This window comes from Physeter macrocephalus, chromosome 13 (genome assembly GCF_002837175.3).
Source record: "Physeter macrocephalus isolate SW-GA chromosome 13, ASM283717v5, whole genome shotgun sequence".
Classification (NCBI taxonomy): domain Eukaryota; kingdom Metazoa; phylum Chordata; class Mammalia; order Artiodactyla; family Physeteridae; genus Physeter; species Physeter macrocephalus.
In genome coordinates this window covers 27,705,317-27,719,367 of record NC_041226.1, presented here as the reverse complement: position 1 = coordinate 27,719,367, position 14,051 = coordinate 27,705,317, and positions in this window count along the sequence as shown.

The window sequence follows — 14,051 nt, the reverse complement described above, 5'->3', positions numbered from 1 at the left end:
GGGCTTTTGTTTGTTGAAAGATTTTTAATCACAGTTTCAATTTCAGTGCTTGTGTTTGGTCTGTTTATATTTTCTATTTCTTCCTGGGTCAGCCTTGGAAGGTTATACCTTTCTCAGAATTTGTCCATTTCTTCCAGGTTGTCCATTTTATTGGCATATAGTTGGTTGTAGTAATCGCTCATGATCCTTTGTATTTCTGCAGTGTCAGTTGTTACTTCTCCTTTTTCATTTCTAATTCTATCAGTTTGAATCTTCTCCCTTTTTTTCTTGATGAATCTGGCTAATAGTTTATCAACTTTGTATATCTTCTCAAAGAACCAGCTTTTAGTTTTATTGTTCTGAGGTATTGTTTCCTTCATTTCTTTTTCATTTTTTTCTGATCGATATTTATGAATTCTTTCCATCTGCTAATTTTGGGGGTTTTTAGTTGTTCTTTGTCTAATTGCTTAAGTTGTAAGGTTAGGTTGGTTATTTGAGATGTTTCTTGTTTCTTGAGGTAGGATTGTATTGCTATAAACTTCCCTCTTAGAACTGCTTTTGCTGCATCCCATAGGTTTTGGGTTGCCGAGTTTTCATTGTCATTTTTTTCTAGGTAATTTTTGATGTCCTCTTTGATTTCTTCAGTGACCTCTTAGTTATTTAGTAGTGTATTGTTTAGACTCCATGTGTTTGTATTTTTTACAGATTTTTTTCCTGTAATCGATATCTAGTCTCATAACATTGTTGTCAGAAAACATACTTGATACAATTTCAATTTTCGTAAATGTAGCAAGGCTTGATTTGTGACACAAGTTATGATCCATCCTGGAGAATGGTCCATGGCCACTTGAGAAGAAAGTGTATTCTGTTGTTTTTGAATGGAATGTCCTGTAAATACCAATTAAGTCCATCTTGTTCAATGTATTATTTAAAGCTTGTGTTTCCTTATTTATTTTCATTTTGGATGATCTGTCCATTGGTGAAAGTGTGGTGAAAGTACCCTACTATGATTGTGTTACTTTTTTTTTTATTTGTTTTTGTTTTTTTGTGTGGTATGCGGGCCTCTCACTGCTGTGGCCTCTCCCGTTGCGGAGCACAGGCCCAGTGGCCATGGCTCACAGGCCCAACTACTCTGCGGCACGCGGGATCCTCCCAGACCGGGGCACGAACCTGTGTCCCCTGTGTCGGCAGGCGGGCTCTCAACCACTGTGCCACCAGGGAAGCCCGATTGTGTTACTGTTGATTTCCCCTTTTATGACAGTTAGCATTTGCCTTATGTATTAATGTACTCCTATGTTGGGTGAATAAATATTTATAATGGTTATAACTTCTTCTTGAATTGATCCCTTGATCATTATGTAGTGTCTTTCTTTGTCTCTTGTAATAGTCTTTGTTTTAAAGTCTGCTTGTCTCATATGAGAAGTGCTACTCCAGCTTTCTTTTGACTTCCATTTTCCTGGAATATCTTTTTACATCCTCTCACTTTCAGTCTGTATGTGTATGTGTCCCTAGGTCTGAACTGGGTCTCCTGTAGACAGCATATATATGGGTCTTGTTTTTGTATCCATTCAGCCTGTCTGTCTTTTGTTTGGATCATTAATTATCTACCTTACTTTACATTTAAGGTAGTTATTGATATGTGTTTTCTTATTACCATTTTCTTAATTGTTTTTAGTTTATTATTGTAGGTGTTTTCCTTCTCTTGTGTTTCCTGCCTAGAAATTTCCTTTAGCATTTGTTGTAAAGCTTGTTTGGTGGTGCTGAATTCTCTTAGATTTTGCATGTCTCTTAAGGTTTTAATTTCTCCATTGAATCTGATGAGATCCTTGCTGGATAGAGTAATCTTGGTTGTAGCTTTTTCCCTTTCATCACTTTAAATATGTCCTGCCACTCCCTTCTGGCTTGCAGAGTTTCTGCTGAAAGATCAGCTGTTAACCTTATGGGGATTCCCTTGTATGTTATTTGTTGCTTTTCCCTTGCTGCTTTTAATATTTTTCCTTTATATTTAATTTTTGATTGTTTGATTCATATGTGTCTTGGTGTGTTTTCCTTGGATTTATCCTGTATGGGACGATCTGTGCTTCCTGGACCTGAGTGACTACTTCCTTTCCCATATTAGGGAAGTTTTCAATATAATCTCTTCAAATATTTTCTCAGTATATTAGGGAAGTTTTCAATATAATCTCTTCAAATATTTTCTCAGTCCCTTTCTTTTTCTCTTCTTCTTCTTCTGGGATTCCTATAATTTGAATATTGGTGCGTTTAATGTTGTCCCAGAAGTCTCTGAGACTGTCCTCAATTCTTTTCATTGTTTTTTCTTTATTCTGCTCTGCTATAGTTATTTCCACTATTTTATCTTCCAGGTCACTTATCCATTCGCTGCCTTAGTTATTTTGTTATTGATTCCTTGTAGAGAATTTTTAATTTCATTTATTGTGTTGTTCATCATTGTTTGTTTTCTCTTTAGCTCTTCTAGGCCCTTGTTAAATGTTTCTTGTATTTTCTCCATTCTAATTCCAAGATTTTGGATCATCTTTACTATCATCACTCTGAATTCTTTTTCAGATAGACTACCTATTTCCCCTTTATTTGTTTGGTCAGGTGGGTTTTTACCTTGCTCCCTCATCTGCTGTGTTTCTCTCTCTTCTCATTTTGCTTCACTTACTGTGTTTGGGGTCTCCTTTTTGCAGTCTGCATTTTCATAGTTCCCATTGTTTTTGGTGTCTGCCCCCCGTGGGTAAGATTCATTCAGTGGGTTGTGTAGGCTTCCTGGTGGAGGGGGCTGGTGCCTGTGTTCTGCTGGATGAGACTGGATCTTGTCTTTCTCGTGGGCAGGACCGCTTCCAGTGATGTGTTTTGGGATGTCTGTGAACTTATTATAATTTTAGGCTGCCTCTCTGCTAATGGGTGGTGTTGTGTTCCTGTCTTGGTGGTTGTTTGGCATGGGGTTTCCAGCATTGTAGTTTGCTGGTCATTGAGTTGAGCTGGGTCTTTGCATTGTGATAGAGATATCTGAGAGAGCTTTCGCTGTTTGATATTACGTGTGCCCGGGAGGTCTCTGGTGGACCAATATCCTGAACTTTTCTCTCCCACCTCAGTGACTCAGGCCTGTCACCTGGCCAGAACACCAAGATGCTGTCAGCCACACAACTCAGTAGAAAAGGGGAATAAAAAAGAAAGAAAGAAAGAAAAATATAATAAAATAAAGTTGTTAAAATAAAAAATATATTATTAAAAATAAAAAGGTAATAAAAAAAGAAAGAAGATAACAACCAAGCTGAAAAACAAATCCACCAATGATAACAAGTGCTAAAATCTCTACTAAAAAAAAACAAAACAAAACAAAAACTGGACAGACAGAAACTAGGACGAATAGTAAAAGAAAAGCTATACAGACAAAATCACACAAAGAAGCATGCACATACACATTCACAAAAGGAGAAAAAGGAAATATATATATTTTTTTAAAAAAAAAAAAAAGGAAGAGAGCAACTAAATCAATAAACAAATCTACCAAGATAATAAACTCTAAATACTAAACTAAGGTAAACATAAAACCAGAAACAAGTCAGTCACATACAGCAAACCCCACGTCTATAGGTGTTCCCAAAGTCCACCACCTTAATTTTGAGATGATTCGTTGTCTCTTCAGGTATTCCACAGATGCGGGGTACAACAAATTGATTGTGGAGATTTAATCCGCTGCTCCTGAGGCTACATGGAGAGATTTTCCTTTCTCTTCTTTGTTTACACAGGTCCTGGGGTTCAGCTTTGGATTTGGCCTTGCCTCTGCGTGTAGGTCTCCTGAGGGCATCTGTTCCCTGCCCAGAGAGGATGGGGTTAAAGTAGCAGCTGATTAGGGGACTCTGGCTCACTCAGGCTGAGGGGGAAGGAGGGATCCAGAATGCAGGGCGAGCCTGTGGTAGCAGAGGCCGGAGTGATGTTGCCACAGCCCAAGGCAACTGTGTGTTCTCCCAGGGAAGTTGTCTCTGAATCACGAGACCCTGGCAGTGGTGGGCTGCAGAGGCTCCTGGGAAGGGAGGTATGGATAGTGACCTGTGCTTGCACACAATCTTCTTGGTGGCTGCAGTAGCAGGCTTAGCATTTCATGCCTATCTCTGGTGTCTGCATTGATAGCTGTGGCTCGCTCCCATCTCTGGAACTCGTTTACACGGTGCTCTGAATTCCCTCTCTTCATGCACCCCAAAACAATGGTCTCTTGCCTCTTAGGTGCTTCCAGACTTTTTCCTGGACTCCCTCCCCACTAGCTGTGGCACACTAGCCCCCTTCAGGCTCTGTTCATGCAGCCTACCATAGTCCTCTCTCTGGGACCTGACCTCTGAAGCTCAAGCCTCAGATCCCAGCCCCCACCTGCCCCAGCGAGTGAGCATAAAAGCTTCTCAGGCTGGTGAGAGCTGGTCGGCACTGATGCTCTGTTCAGGAATCTCTCTGCTTTGCCCTCTGCACGCCTGTTGCTGCCCTCTCCTCCATGGCTCTGAAGCTTCCCCCCACCACCCACCCGTCATCTCTACCAGTGAAGGGGCTTCCTAGTGTTTGGAAGCTTTTCTTCCTTCACAGTTCCCTCCCAGAGGTTCAGTTTCCATACCTATTTTTTTGTCTCTGTTTTTTTTTTCTTCTTTCTTTTGCCCTACCCATGTATGTGGGGAGTTTCTTGTCTTTTGGGAAGTCTGAGGTCTTCTGCCAGCGTTCAGTAGGTGTTTTTCAGCCACCCTTTCCCTGGGTTTCTTTTTTTGTGTGTTACACGGGCCTCTCACTGTTGTGGCCTCTCCCGTTGCGGAGCACAGGCTCTGGACGTGCAGGCTCAGAGGCCATGGCTCAGGGGCGTAGCCGCTCTGCGGCATGTGGGATCTTCCCGGACCGGGGCATGAACCCGTATCCCCTGCATCGGCAGGCGAACTCTCAACCACTGTGCCACCAGGGAAGCCCTGGGCACATTTTTGAAGTCAGATTTGATAGAAAAAGAATCTCCAAGACACAGATGATGTGGTGTCTGATATATGAGAGAGAGAGAGAGAGAGAGAAAGACACAGTGACAGAGACAGAGTGATTGAGAGGGGTTGAGACAGAGGCAGTGGGAGGGGGATGGAGAAGGAGAGAGATCCTCTGAGACCTCTGTCACTCCAGGTTCCATCAAGATAATCAAGATCATCAAGATCACTTGAAGCTCCAGGAATCTTCAGGATGTTCAGGTGAGCCTCTGCTCCTTGTTTTCCCAAGAGACAAGTTCATATTTTGTTAGAGAAATTTCAGACACTTAACCTTCAGACCCTGATTAAGAGAGAGTGTGTGGCAGATTCATCCATTTCTTCTTGAAACTACCTAAGTATAATATATATATATATATAAAAGTTCAAAATACATGAGGTTTCATTTTCAAGCCTATCAATGATCAATTCATATGTTTGAAAATATTCCTGAAGAAAAAAATGTATATGTTTTAAGTTGTGAGTTGTGACTTATAAAGCCTTGAGTTGTGACTAATAAAGCTTGGATGTACATATTTACATAAATTGCAAGGCATTTTTGTGCTGCCATGTTGATAACAATGGAGTTCAAAAAAAAAAAAAAAAAGGCAAGGATCAATGGTTCCACTATGGGTAGAAACAATCTCATTCACAGAAAGTCAAATTTGTAGAGAATTTATTAGCTTTCCCCAAAGATAATCCATTGAAAACATCCACACAGGAGAGAAATATTTTACATTCTACCCTTACTATATAATGCAACATTGATTCAATAAAATTTTTACAAAACAAGCCTTTGTTAAAGGGAAATGCTTCACTAAACTTATTTTGTTTCCTTGAGATGTGATGCTCCTTAACCACTCCTGGCTTCCAACCCTGTATCTTGATCCTCCAGTGGAGGTTGAGTGAAGGGTCAGTTGGTTGGAGGTGATAACTATTAGTCCGTGTTTCTCTTCTGGGAGAGTTAAAGATGTCAAAAATTCTAAGCACAGAGATTTCCTTTTTTCCTTTTTTTCTCTTCCTCTCCATTTGGTCCAACAAGGAGCAATGATGTGAATTGGTGTTGCCACTCTGAAACTCAAATTTTGTTGTTGGGAGGACTATGCCAATTTGGACAGTTGGGAGAAATGGAGGTTGAAAGCATGCTCATGGAGGCACTCTCCCTAATTCCTCCAATTTACCCTTCACTGGCTGTTGAGGTGATGTTCAGGTAATTCACTTGCTGAAGTGTTTTTCTTGTTCCCAAAATTTTCCAAAAGTTCATGAGGAAAGAGGGCATTTCATTTGACTCTGTGGACAGTCTATAGTTAATGCAAGGTGTATTTTTATACAAATATGAAAATGTAATTTTGGATTACTAATTAAATTCTATAAAATAAATTCAGCAATATGCAGGAATAAATTACTGATTATCCATAAAGAACATTAACTAGTTAATCTAATATACTGTCAAAATTATTTTTAAAAACAACAGAAATTTATACATAATTCTTTGAGATCAAGAAACAGATACTCCATAACATTTGGTGCAGTCAAACACAAAGCCATATTTAAGTCCCGAATTATGAACTCAATTAATAATTAAAGGATTATGCTCATAGGGAAGGATACATATAAAACAGTAAATGTCTTTTTCAGGTGATTAAGCATCTCACACCAAAGAAAAAAGAAAGTTTACTGTGATGCTATTCCTTAGCTTGAATAATATTCCTCCAACATAATAAGAACATAATTTAATGAAACTAAAATAGCAGAAGAGAGAGTGAAGTTCCTTTGGGGCTTCTGAATGGCTGGCCTGACTGTTTTCTTCAAGTTACCAGGGATATCACAGAGACTGCAAGCAAGAGGTGAGCAGAATGAAGTGAGGGCAGGTATGAAAATGGGATAATTATGTGAACCTGGATTAAATAAGTAAATAATTTTCACTTGAAATGATCTGTATAGAAAGGCAGTGATATAATTAGATATTTTAAAGCCAATAAGAATATCAGGGTCATTTTGTGAGTGGGAGAATGTATGAATTTTCTAAGCTAACCTTGCCTATATCCTTCTCTTGACATACTGTAGCAATTATTCTCCCATAAGCCTTCACAGGATACAAATTGGACAGTGTACAAGTAATTACTGATGAATGTGAATGTGCTGCTCAGTGATGAAATGTTTTCATAGAAACAGAATGAAGTAGATGGAAAAGGTATTCTCATCAATGTTGAATAGATCTAGTCAAAGATAATGTGCCTACCACAAAAGATTTGAAAAGAGGTGTTTCAGTAATGTGCTCATAAAGGGTCATTTATAGTAGACTTTTTTAAAAAGCCCTTCCTATTGAAACACGGAAAGGCAATTGTATAGAACAAAATGATAAATACACATTACAGCTATTTAAGGAAGGATTGATGCTACATAAATGCATTCTATTCATTTTAAGACTTGGATCTTTAAAAATTTCTCTGGTTGAAAATATACCGTTTACATCGTAAAGATCCTGTTATATCTAATGGAAATTAAACACTGAATTTCTTTCAGTGTCAATAATAGTCTTTTTTAAAGGTGTGCATAATTGCATTTTAAGTTCCTTGAAAAACATCTATATATTCTCAGAAAAATTAATACAGATATACATATAGTTTTAGAAACACTGTTATTTGGGCCCATTTGGTCTACCATCCTCGCTCTACTATTGCTTCTTAATCCTTTGTGCATTCTCTTCTCACAGACAGCTGACCCTGTAATTTCACAATTCTCATGTGAGGTGGCTCCAAGGAGTACCTCCACACTCAGCCCAAGAAAGGGTCCTGCATTTTGAACCATTTCTGCTGGAAGGACAGGACATGTTCAAGAATTAAAATGAGTTTTCTGCATTGGCCTAAACCCTGTGCACTCTTCAAAGAAATACAAATAAAACTCACAGTCCAGAAGACTGAACATTTTCTACATTTATGGTCTATGTCACAAAATACTTAAATTATTTATTCTTTGATATGTCACTTTAATTATGCATGGTATCAAATGCAGAAACATGTCTGGGGCTCAGCCTCTCTCTTTCTCAGAGCTTTTCTTGTTATCTCCATGAGAGAAAAACATTATGAGTCAAAAAGGGGTGAAACCTCCAGAAATATTGGCAATACCTGTAAAGGCTTATAGGATAGCCCAGTAGGGAAGAGCCTGGTCTCTCCAATCAGATATATATCTTACAGTTCTTGGCTCTACCTTTTTCATAATGAACTACCTTGGGTAATTTAATCTATCTTGGCCTGTGGGAGTTGTGGTGGGAATTAAATAAGATGTCAATAAATACTTAACCAAAAACACCATTACTCCCCTTGGTTTCCACAGCTCTACTAGGAGTTGTGGGGATGCTACACTAACTATTAAGAGTGGTTAATCTCTTGTTATGGTTGTGTTTGCAACACTTGTCTCTTATTCTGTTGTCAGGTATGGTTTGTGCAATTTGATTCTAAGGATGATGCATCAAAGCTTGTAAATTATTTTATTTTTAATAACAAAATGGAGAGGTCTCAAGGTGTAGGCATAAGAGAGTCACTTTCAAGATGCTGCTTTAAATGAGAATGAAAAGAGTTTAGTGACAATTACTGCACTGGGAGTTGCCCAAGGTCCTGTCCCCTCCAAGGGAGAGGACTCACAATGGATATAAATATCATTTGTCCATGTGTCTTGGATTCAAAAGATAGAAAACACTTCAGAAAAAAGGATTGCCCTTAAATTTCCAAGTTATTAAAGATATGGAAAATATGAGAAGAATATTTCAGCAGAGGAAGTGAAACAGAGAAAATCTAAGGTAAGCTTAAGAACAATCATTTGGAAGTCCATAAAGTTAATCCACTTCATTAGTTGCCTTTAATACTTTTCATGTGAACCTGTATTTGGAAATATTCTGGGGTATAGGAGGAAGTTTAGGGAATTGAATATATCAGGTTATATGGCACTTTATAGAAACAGCACATGTTCATTCAACTAATAGTTATTCAACATCTTCTATAAGTCAGACACTGCTCTGTCCTGGATGATAGTAATAAAACATTTTTAAAAATTCCTCTCTTCTTGAAGCATATATTCACATGTGTATGTGCATGCTCTCGTGGGATTAAAGATATGGTTTCTCAAATAAGTGGGGGAAAGAGAAATTATTTAATAATGGCACTAGAAAAACTGAGTCAGAATTTAACATAAAATAAACTTGAATTGAAACCTCACATCTTACACACACACACACACACACACACACACACACACACAAATCCAGATGGATCAAAGATCCATCAAACAAAGGAATTCACACAGAAAATAAAATAAAATATGTCATGAAATTTAAAAAAAAATCCATCAAAGATGCAAAAGTCATAAAGTTAAATACTACATAAAAATAAAAACACTTTGCATTGGAAAATGCATCATAATCAAAGTCAAAAGACAAAGCAAACATCTTGTTTTCTTAACATGTAAAAATCACCTTGACATCAACAGGAATAAGACCAATAACTCAGAGAAAAATATTACAGTAGACAGATTCTCTGTAGTTTATTGATATATATAAAAATTATCTGAATAGCTGGAGTGGAAACTATCAGTATAAATATGAAAACAAACACTGAAAAATATTTTTTCTCTTTATACTTGAATTCTGATTGACTTATGTTGCCTTTTGCTCTTTGATAAAAGAAAGTATTATTGAAAAGGAAATACTGATTATATCATTTTGAGGATTTTGGATTCTGTAGAAATAATTTATGTTTAGTGAACATCATAAATTTTTATTTGATTTGCTTCTTCATTATAATTATAAACAATGTGTCTTTGAACACTTGAACTTAAAGTAAGAACTAATTTGGCTTTAGTTTTTTTAAAAAACTGCTTTAAAAAAAATCTTTTTATTCCAGCAAACTATTGGATTAAATAACTAAGCAATAGCCATAAGTGAGGAAAATCTTTAATGTTAAAACATATTAACAACTTTCTCTTCAGTAGAAATTAAAACCGTAGCCCCTATTGATTTTTTTATATATTAAAATATAAAGCAAACACAGAGATTACAGAAAGTCATTTCAAGCAGTCTCCTGGCTTTTAGTCAAATGCAATACAAAGATTTTACTTTGTTGCACCACATTTAAATAACTCAGATGGCTAGGGCATCCCTTTATCCACAAAGAGAACAAAATAACATTACAGGTTAGTATTTCTCAGTTCAGTTTTTGAATATACATTTTATTTACTTAATTAATAAAAACATTGAGTGATAATTCCTGTTATTCTCATCATCATTAAATTTAGAATGCTTTGTATGAATGCAGAGCTTTAAAAATCATAAAGACTACAGTCACTTGACCAAAAATTTTATAATTGAGACTTATATAATGTGTTAAGCAAGGCCTCAAACACCAAGGGTATAGGCAGTTCTTAGGAAAAACTTCAATTGAGATTTTATAAACCTTTAAGCAAAATTCAAAATAAATAATGTGCACTGCAATATTTCAAAAGTGAAAACCCTAAGAGTTGACAAAATCTTAAATTATAGAGTTTGTCTTATAAATTGTGTCCTATAAATTCTCCATAATGCTTTACTTAAGCAGCTTCGGAAATAAAGTCCACAGGCCTCATGGAATATTCAGGATTCCTGCTATTGCGAATGACAAAAGCCCAATTCAAACTACCTTCAGAAAACAGAACAAGAAAAGGAATATTCGGGGCATTATGGCTTCAGAAAACTTTAGATCCAGGAGCAAAAAAACTGTCACCAGTACTCAATCTAGTTCTTTGCACATTACAATCTGTCAGACATTTGTTACATCATAGCCTCCAGCAGCCCCACCTTTTATGTTACCAGCTTTCAGCTTATAGACCAAGAGTAAGAGAAAGAAAATTCTTGGGACTGAGTATTGCTGGACCAACACAGGCAGAGGTCCATCTGAGTTTAACACATGATATATTAGATCTAAGTCATAATCTGAGTCCTGAAGCCAAACCAAACCTTGTCTACCGAGACAGGGGAAGGAGTGTTTTCTCAATAGTAATTTGAGCTGGTGTTTTCTGAACAATTGGATGTGGGACATGCAGAAGTTTTCCCTTCATATCTGCATAATCTTCATTACCATTTGGCTTTGTACTTCCTCTTCTTTTTTTGTCTGCAGTTTCTCCTAAAAGTCATCTATTCTTTCTGCAACTCGCAGTTAATTAATGTCATCACTCTTCTCTTCTAGGTTATTAAGTAAGGTACTTAATTGCTCTTCTGGACTCTAATCTTCCTTTCTTTTACACACAACCTCTCCTCTGTACCCAAAGTACCCATTTAAAGCCTAACCTAACCATGTCACTATTGATAATTCAAACTCAATAAATATCCATTCCCAAATCTCAAATCTTTGACACATTTATTCTACCCCTTACTTCAATACTCAGTCTCAGAAGATAATCTTGCCTCATGACATAAGGAAAAAATAGAAAGAAAAAGTTACTGGGGAAATGATCCTGTTCTCTAAAAATTATTAAATAAGTATCTGATATGGGGCTGAATCATTTTTGTCCTTCTGATGATGTATTTCCAGTACAACTAAATTGAGTATTTACACAAAGATTAATTCACAGATATGTTAGAATAATAAGATACTTTATAGGACTCATAATAATCCAAATTCTCCCAAGAATAGCTTCAAATATTGATTTTTTTTGGCTCTGATTTTTTGATCTGTAGTGTGGAAGCACCTCAAAGTTTAAAGTTTTTTGTTGCTGTTATAAATAAGGTTAAACTATTATAAACCTCTATATCCACCTCCATGTTTTCTATTCATACAAAGAAATCTGTGCTACCATTGTTTAATAATGTTGGCTTATAAGCTTATGAACACTTTTGCACATAATAAACCGTAGTATTATTGAATTCTACTGGACAGTTGTCAAAGTGCTTAAAGCATTATAATCATATATTTCTCTCTTCGCAATGACCTGGAAGCACAAAGGCAACATCTATACTCAGCCTGTAATAAGCTTATTTTGTTTAAATGAGCTTTGTTAATGCCTGGTGATGTTGGGCAATGTTAATTTTGTTATTAAGATGGTTCAGTGTGTGCCTAGTGTATCAGCACACACTAAAAAGATCAAAAATGCAAAACTATGGTCAAGAAGATCATGCAAAGCTACATCATCACATCACAGTTTAGCATAATTTAATTTTACTTTATAAAACAATTTATGAAATAGCCATAAAACCTAGTAAGTCTAGAGCTAGGAGCAATTGATTATATAAAGAAAAGAGATATACTTGGGCAACTGGTGAAACAGATTCTTTAGTGTGTGCACCTCACTGACATATTGATAATAATCAATAATCATTGTTTTTTCTTGCCATCTTGACTTTGCATATAGTTTATGTAGTAACTGAGAGCATGAGTTCTGAAGTACACGGTTTCAAAAACTGGCTTTACCAATAGCTTCCCATTTTTTGAAAATTATTGGAACTTTATGTACCACCATTTCTTCATTGATAGAATGGGGATAATAGTACCTATTTCATAGGGTTGTTGGCAAGTTTATGTGGCATCATACCAGGAAGATGCTTAGACAGAATTGCACACACTGTATATACTATTATATATTCTAAATACCATTGTTTATGCATCTCACCTGATATGGGAAGGGACTTATCAGACTCCAGTGACAGTGTCAACCAGAACTAACAAATAAAGGCAGAGATCCAGGCTCCACATAAGCTGGTACACTGCATTAGGTACAGTATTGTATTGAATACAGTAGTATATTGAATACAGTAATATGCATTGAAGATAATAATACATAATATCAGAGTGTGTTATCTGTATGAGAGACAATGCATTTTTTGAAGTGTGAATTCACAGAATACCTTGGATACACATATTCCAATATGTATTCTTCCACTGTGTTCTGCATCTTATCTCCAGTTTTCAGAGCAGAGGTGAAGGGGTTGACTTTAGGTCAGAGGTTACACAAGTGCTTTCTTATAGCATGAGGCAGAGAGCAGGTGTGTGGGCAGGTATGTGAAACCCTGAGGTCTAGTAATAGGAAATTAGAGTTTTATCTGGTGGCTCAGTTCAGTGGTGAACTTCTCAAGAAAAGGTAATGTGTTGGCTATTTCTTTAATACTATTCTCCTTTCCAAACAATGACACATATTAAACTCTGCACACTTTGAACACTCAACAAATAATCTGTGGTTTTCATTACTCTGGTCATAAAATGAAAAATCAATAATTATAAATTAATAAATCATTCCCATAGTTTATAAACATCTTCCATTCTGATGGAGTTTCTGGAAAGGACGGGATAGAATTTATTCCTCTTAACTCATTACCTACATAGAAGCAGTCAACTGAACTTTGGGGTGAAAACAATACTACAAAATTCACTTTTAGGTTGAAGTCATTAACAAATATTATTTTCATTTTTAGACTGTGAAGATCTGTATAGTATCATCAAAAATTAAAATAACATTTGAATGTTACTTGAATTCAATATCAATACATTTGAATCAATTCTTGATTTTCATTTTGCTTCTATTTTTAAGAACAGTGTTCTGAAATGTCCACATAATCTCTGAAGTACTTTGTTTACCTAGGAAGGTACAAAAGCTTTTAAAATAAAACACAAAGAGCTTGGCAGAGTTCACAAGAATATTTACTGTTAAAAGATCTATTTTCAGAAAATATATCAGCTTTGTCATTTACTTCAGATTAGAATAAAATATAATCATGTAAGGTAGAATGTGTCATCCCTTAAAAATAATGTCTTTTTGTTCCTTATTGACTCTCATTCTTCTTCTTATATCCTCTTTTTATTTCAACTTCACCAAGAAGCATTAGCATCCTTCGTTAGGCCATGATGCACTCACCAGATATTCCCTCTACATAAGCCTGTTGTACACACTGTCAATGTAAATTTGAGGTACACACAAGAAGTTAAAAATTTTAAGAAAGACATTTTTTCTCTGTCCTCTCCATTAGCCAAACCAGCAGGAAAGTGGTAAAATAAGGCAAGACCTCTGGCTCAGATAAAGGCCAGAAGGGTAGAAGGGAAGTCACCTGGATACTCCAAAGATGTTCTT